The 15,707-nt window shown below is 40.5% G+C and overlaps 1 protein-coding gene across 3 annotated transcripts in view; it reads left to right on the forward strand.

The window, feature by feature from the left end:
- LPP (LIM domain containing preferred translocation partner in lipoma) overlaps nucleotides 1-15,707 on the forward strand; it is a 213,329-nt gene that overhangs the window by 40,435 nt on the left and 157,187 nt on the right. For all 3 annotated transcript variants that reach the window (XM_075268542.1, XM_075268543.1, XM_075268541.1), the window contains one exon: nucleotides 14,474-14,536. The gene's annotated coding sequence lies outside the window, so the exon portion shown is untranslated. The remainder of the gene's footprint in view (nucleotides 1-14,473; nucleotides 14,537-15,707) is intronic.

Below are 15,707 nucleotides of genomic sequence, written 5' to 3' on the forward strand. Positions count from 1 at the left end.
ACTTGAGCATGCCCTGTGTGATATTTGCCGAGCTGATGCCTCCTTTTATGTGTCTGAGTTGCTGCGTTTTGTATTTAACAAATGTCTCTCATTTTGCACCTGTTTTCTCCCTGTACAGTATGAGCTGTTGTTCCTGGGAAAGATGACACTGCTGTGTTTAGGTGTCTGCGTTTCAGTAATCGTTTCCTAGAGAGTTTCAGTGAATTTCCAGTAAAGAGACCCAGCGAGGTGCAGTATGAAGCAACAGGAAGCAGCTCAGCTCTGCTACACACCATATAGGGAGAAAAGAGGAACAGGGGAGGGTGCTGGCTGGAATACCAGACATACAGAGAATTCCTTTCCTCTGCACAGGGCTCTGTCTTTATCTGCATGTTTTTTACAATCCTTTGAGAGTCATCGCTGTGCTTCCTGTGCGGCTGGCCCTCCCTCAGAACATTTTCTTAAAACCTTAGAAATGAGAAATGGCTTTCATTTGTTACGGCTATATACCATTGATGGCCCTTCTAGTCTCTCTATATACGTCTCTTCTGGCTGTAATGTCTTCTCCTTCGGTTAACATTGTTTGCGCTCACTATTTTACACTCTCGCCGTTCATGTATGTTCTCCTTTTGCAGTACCTACTATAATATGTTTGGGTCAGCCATTGCCACCCAGATATAGTACTGATAATCCTATCCTGCAAGCTTTAGTCTTGATGTTTTTTTTTGACCACTGCCTCATTTCTTGAAACCTCTGGCACATATCTTTTTATTTTCTGAAGTACATTTAATTTTTCAGCTGTTAGAAAGATTTCCACCGGTGTAATAAAAACTGCACACAAGATATAATCCCTCCACCCTCAGTAATACTCTGGGGTGACCTTGAAGAAGGGCCATCCATTTGTGCACCATGTGCTTAAGAGCAAAACAGTCAGTACAATGGAGAACAGACTTGGCTCGCCATCATTCTACTTTTAGTATTTGAAGCTGGGGTCTGTTGCCAGGATATTTTTTAAATGTTAGATGTTTTGTGCTTTGTTTTTAGATGATTTCTATGGCTATTCCCTTTTGCCTGTCTCCAAAAGTCATTTGTATCCTGGACTGTGTCAACTGTCTCCTAGAGTCTCTAGAAATAATAAATTCTTGGTCTGCTTTGATATTGAAAGGTCATTGTGTCTGAAGGCATACTGTTTGTGTGGCTTACTTTTAACTTTAAAGGGATATTCCCATTAATTGCCTGGCCCTATATCAACCCTGCGAATAAAGCGGTCGTGGCGCCTGCACAGTGCCTCTCTGCACAGCTGGTGGCTGGAAGTGCTGCATTGCAGGGAAACACAATTCTTATGCATGGATTGCAGTCATTCTTCAGACTGGTGGATGTCCTGGTGGGCAGGCAATAATTGATCAAAAAGCAATGGCATAACCTAGTGATGTGCAATGCCTGTCTGAAATTACGTTTCCCCTTATATTCCCCCCCCGCCTTCCCGGCCCTATCTCTTCTTTTATTTTTAACATTGTTTAAAAAAGTTTAGTTCACTCACTTGTCTAGAAAAATCATAATATGGTGTTTTTCTTATATCGACTACCGATGGAAGTGGTAAGACTTTTTATAGTGAAGAGTAAGTAGTCCAATACAGACTTCGTAACCATTTACAAATGCAAGACTGAATGGCCAGAAGCCAAAACACTAAAGCAAATCCTTCCTTGATCCTACAATGGGCTTCTGAGCGGTCAATGACACGATGGCTCCCCCGGTATAGTGAAATGGTGTTTTGTTTTGTTTTTTGTGTTCTCCGGGCTTTGATGTGAAGACTTGACATGGTAATCTCACTTTAAATGAATAGTGTGTCCATGTTTACATGGTAAGTAATGTGTTGCATTAATGAGGAAGTCTGAGGCCGGCTAAGCAGACATTTGTATGACAGCACACGTGGTCTGCTCAGGACTTCCAGCCAGCAGACTACGCAACACAAGTTTTCTTAGAAAGCACACCATTTGAGAATATCAAGATCAGGAGAGCAGTAAATAATTGTAAATTCAAGCTTTTATATTGTGTATTTTTTTTTTTTTTCTTCTCACTCCCCATCATCCTGCGTCTGGCACCTGGCCAACTCTTGACTAATGGAACAAGTGAATGCTCGGCTGATTAGTTTTCTCATAGAGTTTTCAATTGTATTTTGCATGCTTTATTTCTACAACGGCAGAGAGGAGCTTATCTGGAGAGAGGGACTTTGATCATGCTAGGATGGTTAAGCTTTAGCTTTGAAATATGAAGACTGTCATAAAAATTCAGTGTAAGCCATAAAGAGCTGGAGAGCCCTTTATCATAGAGGTGCTGGCCCACTTTTAATCACATTAGAATAATTAGACAACCTGTGGCTTTCTCAAGCAAAGTAGAAACTAGGCGAGGCATCAGTCTTCACGTCCTCGCTGCCTTGAATAGAATAGTAGCGGTAATGTGTATCCGTATGTACACTTTCATGTATCTCTCTGACGAGGTTAAACAGGGCCCAAACCCAGCCCAGAAGTGATGTCTTGAGGACCTACAGTAGGAGTCCTTCTTCAGGCCTCTAATGTCAAGCACTGTAACTCAATAAGTAAGGGCTCGTTTACTTCAGCGTTGTGAACTCCGTAGTTCAGGTTTCCGTTACCTGCCTAAAACAGAGGCAGGAGACGGAAACCTGCAGGAGTCTCTCTCACCCATTCATTTGGGTGAGAGAGATGTCTGGCTGTGAGCGGCGGTGAGCGTTTTAGGCTCTCCGCCGCGAAACTGGGTTTTATAATCCGGACACAGTCGGACATGCAGTACTGTGTCCGGATAAAAAAAATCCGGTTTCGTGGCGGAGAGCATAAAACGCTCACTGCCGCTCATGGCCGGACCCGGTCTGAGCTTTCACCTAGCGTAATGGTGAAATTTCCACTTAAAGGGATTCTACCACTAAAACTTTTTTTTTTTTTTGTGGAAAAGACATCGGAATAGTCTCGTCTCTTACCGTTAGATGTGGTCTCCACCGCGCCGTTACTTAGAAATACCGTTTCTTACCGGTATGCAAATTAGTTCTCTCTCAGCGCTGGGGGTGGGCCCCAGCACTCAAACAGTGATGGGGGCATCCCCACCGCTGCCAGAGAAGTGTCTCTCAGTGACGCCTCCTTCTTCGTCCGCAGCGTTATCTTCAATGTCTTCTTCCGGCGCATGCTCGTAACATCTAGACCTCGGGCCTTGAGCAGACTGCGCAGGCCACGGGAAAATGGCTGCTAACAATACTGTGCAAGTAGCCATTTTCCCATGGCCTGTGCACCTGCGCAGTCTGCTCTGCTCAAGGCCTGAGGCCTAGATGTTACGAGCCTGCTCTGGAAGAAGACATTGAAGATGACACTGTGGACGAAGAAGGAGGTGTTGCTGAGAGACACTTCTCTGGCAGCAGTGGGGACGCCCCCATCGCTGTGAGAGAACTCATTTGCATACTGGTAAAAACCGGTATTTCTAAGGAACGGCGCAGCGGAGACCACGTCTAAAGGTAAGAGACTAATAGCCTTTCTAAAGGCTATTCTGACGCCTTATCCACAAAAAAAGTTTTAATGGTAGAATCCCTTTAAGTGCAACTTAGGATAAAGGATGCAAATAATCACAATAAATGATTTTAATAGTGAAATACTGGGAAAAGGGAGATGTATATACTCAGCCTATACGTTCTCCTGATGCTTGTAGTTCCTCATATACCTCCTTGGAGGATTCCGCTCGGATGAAGAAGACTCTCTCGGTTCAGAGTCACATAGAAGAATCCAACGAAAGAAACATCCAGCGAAGCAGTGGAGTTTGTTGAATAAAAACTACTCCTTTATTTTAAACAGCCTTAAAAAGTCAGCACTACACATGAAAAATTAGGAAAAGGGGAGGGGGAGCGTCAGACTGACGCGTTTCGGATGTTAATCCTTCCTCGAAGTCTTTGAGGAAGGATTAACATCCGAAACGCGTCAGTCTGACGCTCCCCCTCCCCTTTTCCTAATTTTTCGTGTGTAGTGCTGACTTTTTAAGTCTGTTTAAAATAAAGGAGTAGTTTTTATTCAACAAACTCCACTGCTTCGCTGGATGTTTCTTTCGTTGGATTTTAATAGTGGACCTATTAGTAAGTGTATTCTATATGCTAGTGGTGGAGAGTTATTACACCAAGCTGTTCTCATTTACCTCTGTGTTTTTCACATGTTAGAGAAATCTCATTCAGTGAGAGTGTTTGCTCATAGTGAAACCGGATGTACACAATTTAGAAACTTTTACCTTTTGTTTTTTCTTATTAGATTTGACGCTGGTGTTTTCATGTGTCATAACCAACCTTGTTAAAGTCACCCGCTGCTAACTCTCTCATGATGTTCTGTGGTAGTATACTTTTTATATCCCATTCTATCTTATAACACATGTCCTGCATTTACCTGGGAATGTGTACTCTTAAGTATCCCAAACCCAATAAGTCATAAATCTTTTACAAGACATTTCCTTAAACTCATTGCTCGAGTGATCGGTGGAAGCAGTAGTCTGTAACTATGGAGACAGGAATCTGATCTCCTAGGCCTTCGTAGCTAATGTGCAGTATGGCTGTTGCTTCACTGTCGCCAATCTCCATCTTCCCCCTTTTTGAGTAGTAGCAAGATGTTGGGTATTCCTACTGTCCCGTTGCTTCCCACATGGGTGACCAGTATGATTTCTGCAAGGAGTATTGAAGGTTTGGGTTTAGTGAGTAATATCTCTGTACTGTGTGCATTTCTCCTTAGTAAGTAAGCCTTATAATTTCAGTCGGATGGAGTGGATGGTTACATCTTGTTTTGCCGGTGCCTGTGTTCTTAATGCTCTTGTCGATGATTGTTTGTAGACAGCACCTCTATGTCTATTCGTGTGGTATACACCTGCTCACTTGTGCTTGCTGACCTCCAGTGCTTTGATCTTCTTTTCCCACTGTGTAGACGTGTCCGGTTGGAACCAATTCTCTTGTTCCCCATTAAAGTTTAATAAGTTGGTGTACTGGTAACCTATAAGTAATGCATGAGTTGAAGGTCTATCCTAATGAGCCTGCGCTGAGCGCAGAGTTTCTAGAAAGTACAGCTGACTCTTCCCATGTTACTAGATTTTATTTCAATAGTACAAAAGGTTTTATTCTTCTTGTCCCTAAACCCCAAGGATAGCTTGGTGACCTAATTATTAAATGACTTGTACTTGTGTGACTGTAGTCCATGGTGTACATTAAAAAGCCACTGTCATCTGTATGTATATGTATCATATAATAAGCCTATAATAATCCCTCTTGTTCAGTTGTGCTGCATAACTGACAATGCAGAGATACTAGATTACATATATATATATATATATATATATATATATATATATATATATATATATATATATATATATTTTTTTTATTTTTTTTTTCTTGTACACTGTGCGCCCTCTTTAAAATAACCTTTCGAGGTATGTTAACATAAGAAAAAAAAACATAAACAATACAAAAAAGATAAATAATAAGACATCGTGGTTCTTATGGCCAGGCTGGGAACATCCACATTGCCACATCATAGCAACTCCAATAGCTCACTGACCACTGTGTAAACAGGGATTGGGAAGACAGTAATTGTAATAAACTGTCCCTGCCTTCTCCTTGTTACGAACAGCTTGGTCCCCACTCTAGCCAGACAATCTCATGCCACTTCTAATTTGCCAAGGTCATTGCCAACCAAGTAGTAAGTGGTTAATTTAGCATCTGCCATTGTATGCAGCGATATAGTATTCTGTACCCAAAATGGGGGTGCAGCTCATCCCACAAAAAAAGTCCCTCATTTGGCTATGTTGACATAAAAATAAAAAGGTTGTCTATTTCAATATAGCCAAAAACTGCTCCATCCCTAAAAAGATTTTTTTTTTTACCAAGACTCCAACTTTTCTCTTATTCACTATGGTTAAGAAAACGGCTATCCTCAAAAGATACACTCCAACTATAGGCCCTACAGTAAAATAAAAGGTGTGTTGAAATTACTCTGGTATTGTTTCATTTTCTGGGTTATTGGATGAATAAATCCATTGTCCTTATAAATGTTCCTTGGAGAGCAGTCTATAAATTTTCTGCAGTTCAGCCTTTTTTTGCTACATGCTGGTTGGATTTCATGTGCAATATTGGGGTTATTGATTCAATTCTGCAATTTGTTCTAACATGATGAAGAGCTAAAATATATTTTAGTAGCTTTTTTTTTTTTTTTTTGGCCCAATTCTAATGAAATACAAATGGTTATCATAGCAACACAAATTGGTTGAATTCAGTTTGTTGGCCAAATGTTTCCTATTGGTTGAACGTGTTGCTCTGTAGAGGTAAAAAAAAAAAAAAAAAAAAAAATGGGAAAGAGGTTCAGGATGGGTTTAGAAAAATTGGCTAGGTGGGTGGCCAGTGCCTAGCAGTGCTGTCATCTCCTGGGTGTAAGCCAAGAAACAGAGGCCAGGTAGGACCCTGGAAGTGATTGCAATCGGCGGGATGAGTACTATATATAATATATATATTATATTCCCACTGTGATCTTTGTGTCAAACTTTATTTGCTTGAAAAAACCCTTTTAATATTATCCCTTTTATAATGGTAGGTTGCTTTTCTCACACTCCTCCCAATTTCCCCAAAAATTAAGAGGGAAATTGTTTGCTTCAAGAAAGTAGAAGGGGAAAAAAAAAAGCAAAAGAAAACATTCTTTAGCAGTGGTGTAAGCATCTAACTTCTGGGCACTTGCTTCTTACATTTACCATTGCCTGTCCTGAAATTCATTCCCTAAAAAGGTACTTTTGACTAAGCCATATCTCTTGCCCATGGATCCTTGCCAGTAACTTCCGACTGATTATTGCTGTGCACAGCAGATGACAATTGAATGTCCCATTCGTTCCGTCAATAAAGTATGAGCTAGCCTGTGTGCATTCACAGGAGCTGGAGCCGACTATTTCATCTGCTGCTCCACTGACTTTCTACTGTTCCATAGAGACAAAGGCTTGTTATTGTATTTAATCTGTAGGGACATTTCAATACTGTCTGGAGATGGGCAACTCTACACTATGTACATATGCTATTGCATAGGATCTTTAAAAAAAAATGACACTTTTCCTATAGTTCAAATTGCTTAGTAACTTGGATACATTGCTTTTACAGTATCCAGAAGTATAATGCTAGTAACCACCAGTGTTCCTTCATAGGTTTATATTCTACTGGTCCTGTAAGATGGCTTGCGTGGTATTTAACTGATCAAAGCAAAAACCTGGAATCTTTAGTTCTTCAGTGAAATTTACATGACTGGATTTTTGGTACATAATATACAGTGTGTGTGTGATCAGAGATGTCATTTACCGTATTTGTGCATGTGGGAAACGTCGACAATGAAGAAAGTTTTGCTCTTAACTTCTGAGCAATTCTTTACAGGCAAGTGAAACAGGGCGAGGACGCGGTCATGCGGTTGTTGTTTTGAGAAACAGCAGAGCCAAGCATTGGCTCTCGTTCACTGACTACATGGGAAAAACATTTACATATTATATAATAATTATGTAACACAACATATCAAAGTGTTTCTTGAGAGTCCATTACCAGTAGTGTTGTCATCCGTTTACTATGCCTTTCATACTACTTTATAAAGCCACTAGAGTGCAATGTCTAGAATCCAGTGTCTTCTAATACAGCGCACGTTTCCAGCACACATACTATATAACGTACAATTAACTATTTCTTTTCTGTTGACCATTTTTATTTTTCCACAAGGTCCTCCTAAGTGAGGTTCAATTATTTTTCTCTGATAATCCGATTATTTCATAATCTGAACCTACTGTATCAACTTCCATGGATTGACTGTTTTATTGTATGTAGTAAATGTTTAGATACATAAAATATTACACTCATCCTTACGTTATACATTCTTTACTGTTTTTCATTGTGGAATATTGCATTTACAGAGTTGAGTATCAGTGGCGTAACTACTGTGGTAGCGGCTGCCACAGGGCCTGGGACATTAGAGGGCCCGGCGACAGCTGCTACTGATGCGTTTTTCTTCTTAATAGGCCGTTACCGTTACTGGCTGGGCTGGGATCGGTAAGTGACACCGCGGGCCCCACAAAGACTATCGTTATAAAAACACTGTTACTTACCTCTCCATGATCTGGGCAGGCTTCAGGCCTAGTTCTGACTTCACATGAACCCGGCCTCCGTCCCGGGTCATGTGACGTCCGTCGTTGAAGGACTGCCGCGGAGACAGGGGGCAGGTAAGTAACAGTGGTGTGTGTGGTTTTTTTTTTTTTTTTTTTTTTTTTTTTTTTTTTAATAATTCCCCCTGGGTCTCCGATTATTATACTCTGGGGTCTGAAAAGATCCCAGAGTATAATTGTTTATGGTTGTCCAAAGTGGAGCATAATAGTGAGTGCAGGGGCGACTATGGGACGTAATGGTGTGTGCAGTAGTCACTGAGGGACATAATACTATGTGCAGGGGCCACTGAGGGACATAATACCGTGTGCAGGGGCCACTGAAGGACCTAATACTGTGTGCAGGGGCCACTAAGGGACAAACTGTGTGCAGGGGCCACTAGGGGCATAATAGAGCATGCAGAAATGTGGAGGAGGGGTTTGGTTGAGGTCTTTGATGTTGGTCGTGGGGGGGGGGGGAAGCATGTCAAAAGTTTGCCAAGGGGCCCTGCCATTCCTAGTTGCACCACTGGTGAGTATCCTGCATTTTTGTGTAAATACTTGTATTCTCCATGAAATAATTCTGGAGCATCTTTTCTTAGGCTAGGTCCATATGTGCAATGGAGGCTCTGTCAGGAGCCTCTGGCAAAATAGAAGATATTTGACAGACACCAATAAAGTTGGTGGAATCAGTTGGACTCTGTTGATTGACTAGATCCATATTTGGTGTATGTACCAATTTTTTAATGGAACCACAGATGTGATTCCAGTGTTAATGATCCATTCACAGCATGTTTTTAGGAGATCTATGTAATGGACTCTAAACTGATGCATATGTATAGCCATTTGTTCGCATAGTCTATGTATTAAAAAAAGGGGGGGGGGGGTGGCAACATGGTGGTTCAGTGGTTAGCAGCGCTGGAGTCCTGGGTTCAAATCCCTCCAGGAACAACATCTGCAAGGCGTTTGCATGGATTTCCTCCCATTCTACAGATACTTACTGATAGGACAAAAAAAAAGTACATTGTGATTCCTATAAGGGTCTCACAATCTACGTTAAAAGAGTGCAAATGAATGAGCCCCGGTTTCTATAGGTGTTTTTTTTTTTTTTTTGTTTGTTATTTTGCAAAATACTTTGCTTTTGTGTTTAACAAAGAGGGAAAAAAACAAACAACCCTGATCAAAACGGATGGCCAGCCAATTTGCATCAATTTTTTTTTTTTTTTTTTCTGCCTTCTATCCCATTTTATATATCATTTACATGGATCCACTAAACCAGGGGTGTCAAACTCAGCCGGGTCAATATTTGAAGTTGATGGGCCGCATTGCTTTCATATTCCATACTATAGCAATTGTACTGTTCAATAACATCAGCAGTGGCCCCACGCCAGTACTTACCTCACTGCTCCCAGACCCACTCTATTCCTCTGCACTGGACTCTCATAAAGAACAGGAGGTGCCAGTGAGGGGAGAGGTTAGAAGTTACACTCAAGCTTTCCAAGCTTATAGGCCACAGCTTTGGGGGAAACTTTAGAACCAGGTCAGGAATCAGTCTCTCCCCGGTTCTGCCAATCCAGATTGATCCATTCTTTGCCAGTGTCATACTGGCATACAGAAGAATGGCACGATATAAAGAGCCAAGAAGGGATGGTCTGGAATTATTTAATAGAGAATCCAAGTATTTACTAAAAAGATTTCTTATCTCTACAATTTACAATTACAAGATATTTTAGACCTAGAAAAAAAATAGCAGTTGGTTGCCTTTTAAGATATGTAGACGCTATGAGCTGTCATCCTCTTACTGCTGCTCTATACAGTAGTACAAATGCTGCTGCCAGATGGTTGGGAATCTAACACTGTACATTATCAGGTTAGTGTGAACAGTCTCTAGTATAGAAGTACAGGAGCTGCTTTCATGCTCCAGCTGTTTACAGTACCTGTGCATCAGTTTATGATAATTTCGGCAGCTTACCTTCTGTATATTACTTCCATCCCTTAGTAGGTTAGTACGTATGTCATCCAAGTGGCAGACATCATGACTTGTATGGCCATGACTTAAGGTTTCTGCTTTCCTTCAAGGATAATTTTAAGGAAATGTAATCTGAGACACAACCTATACAATGCTAACTCCTATAGTGGAAACAAGCATTGATGTCAGTGACAGCATCTACTTACCTGCTCCATTCTGAAGTCGGAAGCCGAAAGGCAGGCCATGCGGAGAAGTATTTCTTTTAATTGTCCACTCCAGCCATGTTTCTATACTGTATGGCAAACCCAAAAAAGAATATCCTTATAGTTGTTTTAAGAAGTGTTACTTGATGTCAGCAAGCAGGACTGTGACTATAGTCATATAAGGGTTTGTTCACATCTGTGCCCAGTCTCCGTTCTGCAGTTTTCCGTTTCCTGCACAAAACAGAGGCAGGAGTCGGAAACCTGCAGGACACTTTCATACCCATTCATTTGAATGGGTTTGAAAAGTGTCCGGCCGTGAGTGTTTTATGCTCTCCACCGTGAACCCATTTTTTTTAAAATCAGTCGGACATGCAGTACTCTGTCTGATTTAAAAAAAATAAAATAAAAACTGGTTTCACGGCGGAGAGCATAAAACGCTCATGGCCGGACCCGGTCTGACAGTTTTCAGTCTTCTGTATGCAGAAGATGGAAACCACAGAACGGACTGCCGAACCTAGTGTGAACCTAGCATCAGTGGTACAATACCTGGGTTCAAGAAGATTTATAGATTCATTCTCTTTCAGTAGCTGAGCGACTGCTTACTTTGCTAAGGCACCTTGTACTGTTACCACATGTGCAATAATTCTACAAGGTTATACTGCAGAATTATACACCTGCAATACACCAAGGAATAAGCCTACAGACCAAAGAATGGGGAAGCATCTCCCTTCTAATATAGTCCTAATAGTTCAAGCGATCTCATCTGTCATTTTCATTCACAGGAGAGAAGGACATAGTAGCTTCCATGTTACTATCAATTTGTCTGTCTGCAGAGCTTTTTGCAAGTTCTTTAAAAGATTTTTAAAAGGTTTTTTGATTTTTGTTTCTGAAATTAAAGTCCTTCACTTCCTGCTGCTCTCTGAGGCTAACTGTGTAGAAAGCTACCAGACTCTTGACTTGGTCCCTGTTGTGTATAGAACAGCAGGAGAAAATTGATGGTGCCTCTCATAGCATGGTGTCCAACTGTCATATTTCAGTAGGATAATGCTAGCCCACATACAGCAAGGGTTTCTCAATAATGTCTGACTCATTTTAACACTTTATTGGTCTGCCCAGTTGGCAGATTTATTGACAAATCGGACTTGTATGTAACCAGCTGGGAAGCTAGCTTCAGCAACCTGCGAGTGTGCAGGATCTACAGGCCCAGCTGCAATGTATGTGGACAAATGGGTTGCAGAATGTCATACAGAACCTGTGCTCAACCCTTTCTTTTTATAATGTCTTTGATGCACGTTAATGGAATGTTACCATTCCTGACTGCATATATGCTATTAAAGACTGCACTGTTTCTGTAACTCTAGTGGAAGTGAATGGGAAAGGGGGGGGGGGGGGGAATAGGAACTGCATATTACAGTGAGCTACACTGTTTCCTGAGCTCTCATTCATTTCTATGGGTGTTCTAGAAATAATGTAGCACAGCATGCATGTCTGTTTCTGTGACTCGGGGCCTGGCGGTTAGGACCTCCCACAACGTATTCTCATCTCGGCTCGGACTTGCTGGGATGAAAGTGCCCCTTTAATTGTCAATTATATGTATATAGCTCCTGAGTGATGAACCTTTCTCAAGCCTAATGTTTTTAGCACATGACTGTGAATAGCACATACATGTTGTTGTTTATATGGGCTTAAAAGATATTACACTTTTTTTTTTTTTTTTTCCCGCTTGCCGAGACTCCAGTCTGTGATGCAAATGGTTATTTTTAAGCTAGCAATTTTCCTTCACAAACTGCACCATTATTTGCGTATTTGTGTTCCCTTTTGTTTTGTACTTTTTGCAATTTTTTTTTTTAAAATGGCCTACAGTATCCATGACGACTGGACCTTTCACACAGCATTTCTGTGACTCCTTGCGAAATGCTGACAATTAAATATACAGTACTTTAAAGAGATCCATCAATCTTTGTTGTCATGCCAACCAGCTTATATTTAGAAATGTAACAAGTACATGGAGTTCAATTGCTCTTGTACTCAAACATAGATCTGCAGCTATAATTGAATTTTTTTTTTTATTGAAGATCAAAATCCTATCTGAGCAGCACTTGTTTTCAGAATATTGTCTTCTTTTATAAGAAAGGCTTTTTTATTTAAGCAGACTGTATTTTATGCGCAGTTCACTTCTTTTCATCATTATGATGGCTCATCCGTTTTAGTGGATAGTATTTTAATTGCCGTGCCATTTGTTTGTGCTTTTGTAATCTTCTCTGTCCTTGCTTTGTATATAATTGGTATTTTGTAGGATTGATAATGTTACGCACTCCCCATGCTACATGGGACGACGACCACCGTCAAATGTTTCATGGTGTATAAAGATGCAATAGTTCTCTCCCCCCCCCCCCTCCTCTACTCCTCTTCCCGTCAGTTCTCCTGACATGTCTGTGTTTTACTAAATGTTTGTGTTCCCCTTAATATAACAATTCTGGGGCAACTCTTCTAAGATGGAATTTTATGCAGTTCCTTTATTTCCTCTGCTTATGTATGAATAGATGGTGAGCTCGGTGTTCTCAGTTGGTGGGTTGTCCTTACGTAGTCTTATAGGGTCCAATCCGTGCGGACAATACTAGGCTGAGTAGATACACACCTCTGTTACTGGGGGAGTGATAGCATCCGTACATCAGAACAACAGCTCAAAGCTCTAAGAAAAGATGCTCCAGAATTGCTGTTTCATGAGGAATACAGGTATTTACTTACAGATGGGCCTGGAGAGTCACTTATGGTGAGGCTGCTGCTTTTTAACCAGGGAGGTCGGGTACAGGAAATATATTCTGACAATGTCTGGCTTCTGTTTTATGATGCTCCTTTATGTGCTGTAGTTACTGAAATGGATGATCATGGCCTTCATGAAAACTTGCATACTAATTTCCTGAATTAATGTAAGATTCCTACTCCTAAGAGCATAGTCCTAGTGGCCTCTCTGTTCTTCACCATTAAACCCCTATAAAGAATTCTGGACTTTGTTGCAGGTAGACCACCAGGTTGCTACCTGGATGATGATGGCTAAAAGACATCAGTGCAAAGAACCAAAGGTCAGACAGAGTTGTTAGATACTGGTACAGTTCAAGTAATGGGCCAACGTGGAAAACACATTTTTGGAGATGAGACAATTTGAGGGTCAAACACTGATTAAACAACAGGACTGGAATCAGGAGGCAGAACTGAAGTCAGGAAACTATCTGGGGTCAGCAAAAAGGGCAAACATTTGCAGGAAATGACAAGCTAGGAACCTTTATTCCTCAGGCAGCTTTTTGTGGGTGGAGCTTCCTTTTAATAACCGGAGGCCTCAAGAGGTTGGAGAGGAACAATTAACAGTTGCACACACTTAACCTTTAAGAGGAATCTAAGAGCCTTACAGGTTGTCACAGCAGATCAGAGAGACATTGGCAGGAGAGGGTGGAGAAACTGAACTCCAGAACCTGTGAGCCAGCTGTAATTGCCAGAAAGAGTTGAGGCCCAGCAGCCACACTCCACTAGTGTTAATGCCAACATGTCATCAGTGTACACTACTTATAGAGACCAGCAAAGTCTATTTGGACAGTCAAGTTTCATAGGATCTGACATATTATCAAATGTTTTCAATTATCAGATATTGGCGGATGTCAGGTGTTGTCATTTTCAAGAAAAGATCCTTCGTGAAGACCACTTGGAATAAAATGCTATTCTGTCATCTTTACTTGTACAACTTTCATGTTTTGTTTTAATTAGGAGTCTCTTAAAGGCTTTGTCTAGGATAGAGGGAAAAAAAGGAGTTTCTAAAAAAAACAAAAACAAACGGTGCCTTACTTGTTCAGGGGTCCTGTCTGGTATTGCAGCTCTGGTTGCCCACAGTAATCTACTTTTTCTGGTTAGATGAAGGTTAAAAAAACAAAACAAAACCTGTGTATCTAGAATAGCGGACTTACGGTATATATTTGTGCACAATTAAGAGACCATAGAAAAGTAGTATTGCTGACCTCATTACTACGGTATTCATTGTGTACGTAGTGTCCTGGTGTACTCTATATTCATGACCGTGGTAACGTTGGCTAGGCTGTGTCAATCCAGTGTATAACGCACTTTTTCTTTTCTTTTTTTTTTCACCTTATAGCCTTTGTATTATTTCACCAAGCAGAACACAGGAAGAAATCAGGAATAACCTTCCTCCTCAGAGGTATGGAACATTATTTCTCATGCTGCTGTTTTTTAGCTATCTTTTTTTTTTTGGACGACATCAACTTGTTGTGGAGCCTGGTCTTTATAAGACCAGATGCAGAAATATGACACATGCTAAGGATGCAGCTAGAATATTTTATATACCCTTTTCTGATGACCCCATATACCTATAATGATTGTAGCTGCTACAATAATATCTTTTATACTCAAACTTGCCTCACAGATATGCTTATTTTATATAAATATATGAAAAAATCCACTAATTTACTGTGCTATTGTAGGATTCAAAACCCCTTGGATTCAGCCTAGTTTGAATGATAAAGCTTTTTTTTTTTTTTTCTGCCTTTACAAAATGAATAACTTTTCAATCTTTACATAGACTTATGTGGGCTTAGTATTTGCATTGCGATTAGTATTTTTAGGTGGAACCATTTTTTTGGGTTACATGTAATATTTTGGTGAATTTTTATTTACAATTTTGGAGAGACCGCATAAAAAACCACCTGCCTATCTGTCCTGTCTGTGGTGTTGTGGTGTGTGTGTGTGGGTTTTTTTTTTTTTTTTTTTTATGTTCATGTTCGCTTTGTATCAAAAACAGCATGGTAACCTTTTTTGGCAGGTCGTTACAATGTCCTTGTCATATTTGTATATTTTGTAATGGTTTACCACTTTCACTAGACTAAAAGCCTTTTTGTGAAATCACTAAATTGGTTTCTGACACACAACAGAATTTTCTTGCATGTATGTCTATGTGATTACTTTTACTTTTTTTTTTTTTTTTTTTTTGTGGGGTATGATTTAAAAAAAAAAAAACAACAAACAAACAAAAAAAAAAATTGTCAGTTCTTTATTTATGAACGCTCCAACAGTGTGGATAGGGGTGAGGAAAAGGGGCTCCCTCCAGTAACCATTCAGACACTATGATGACTATTGTTCATCGAAAGGGATTAACCTGCTGGAATCTGAACCTGGCAGCAATGTGCTGTCGAACACACTACATCTGTACCTGCTATGGCGCAGAGCAATACTATTACGGTGCTGAGTGTTAACCATATGTCCCCTGCAATGTATTTAAACAGCGATGAGCAGGAAGGGGTTATGAATGTGTAGGAGCCTAACCAGTGACTGGCCAACACTCATAGGGCTCTGTATGTTTTGCCAATGAGCAT

Source organism: Leptodactylus fuscus, chromosome 3, assembly GCF_031893055.1.
Source record: "Leptodactylus fuscus isolate aLepFus1 chromosome 3, aLepFus1.hap2, whole genome shotgun sequence".
In the NCBI taxonomy this organism is placed as follows: Eukaryota; Metazoa; Chordata; class Amphibia; order Anura; family Leptodactylidae; genus Leptodactylus; species Leptodactylus fuscus.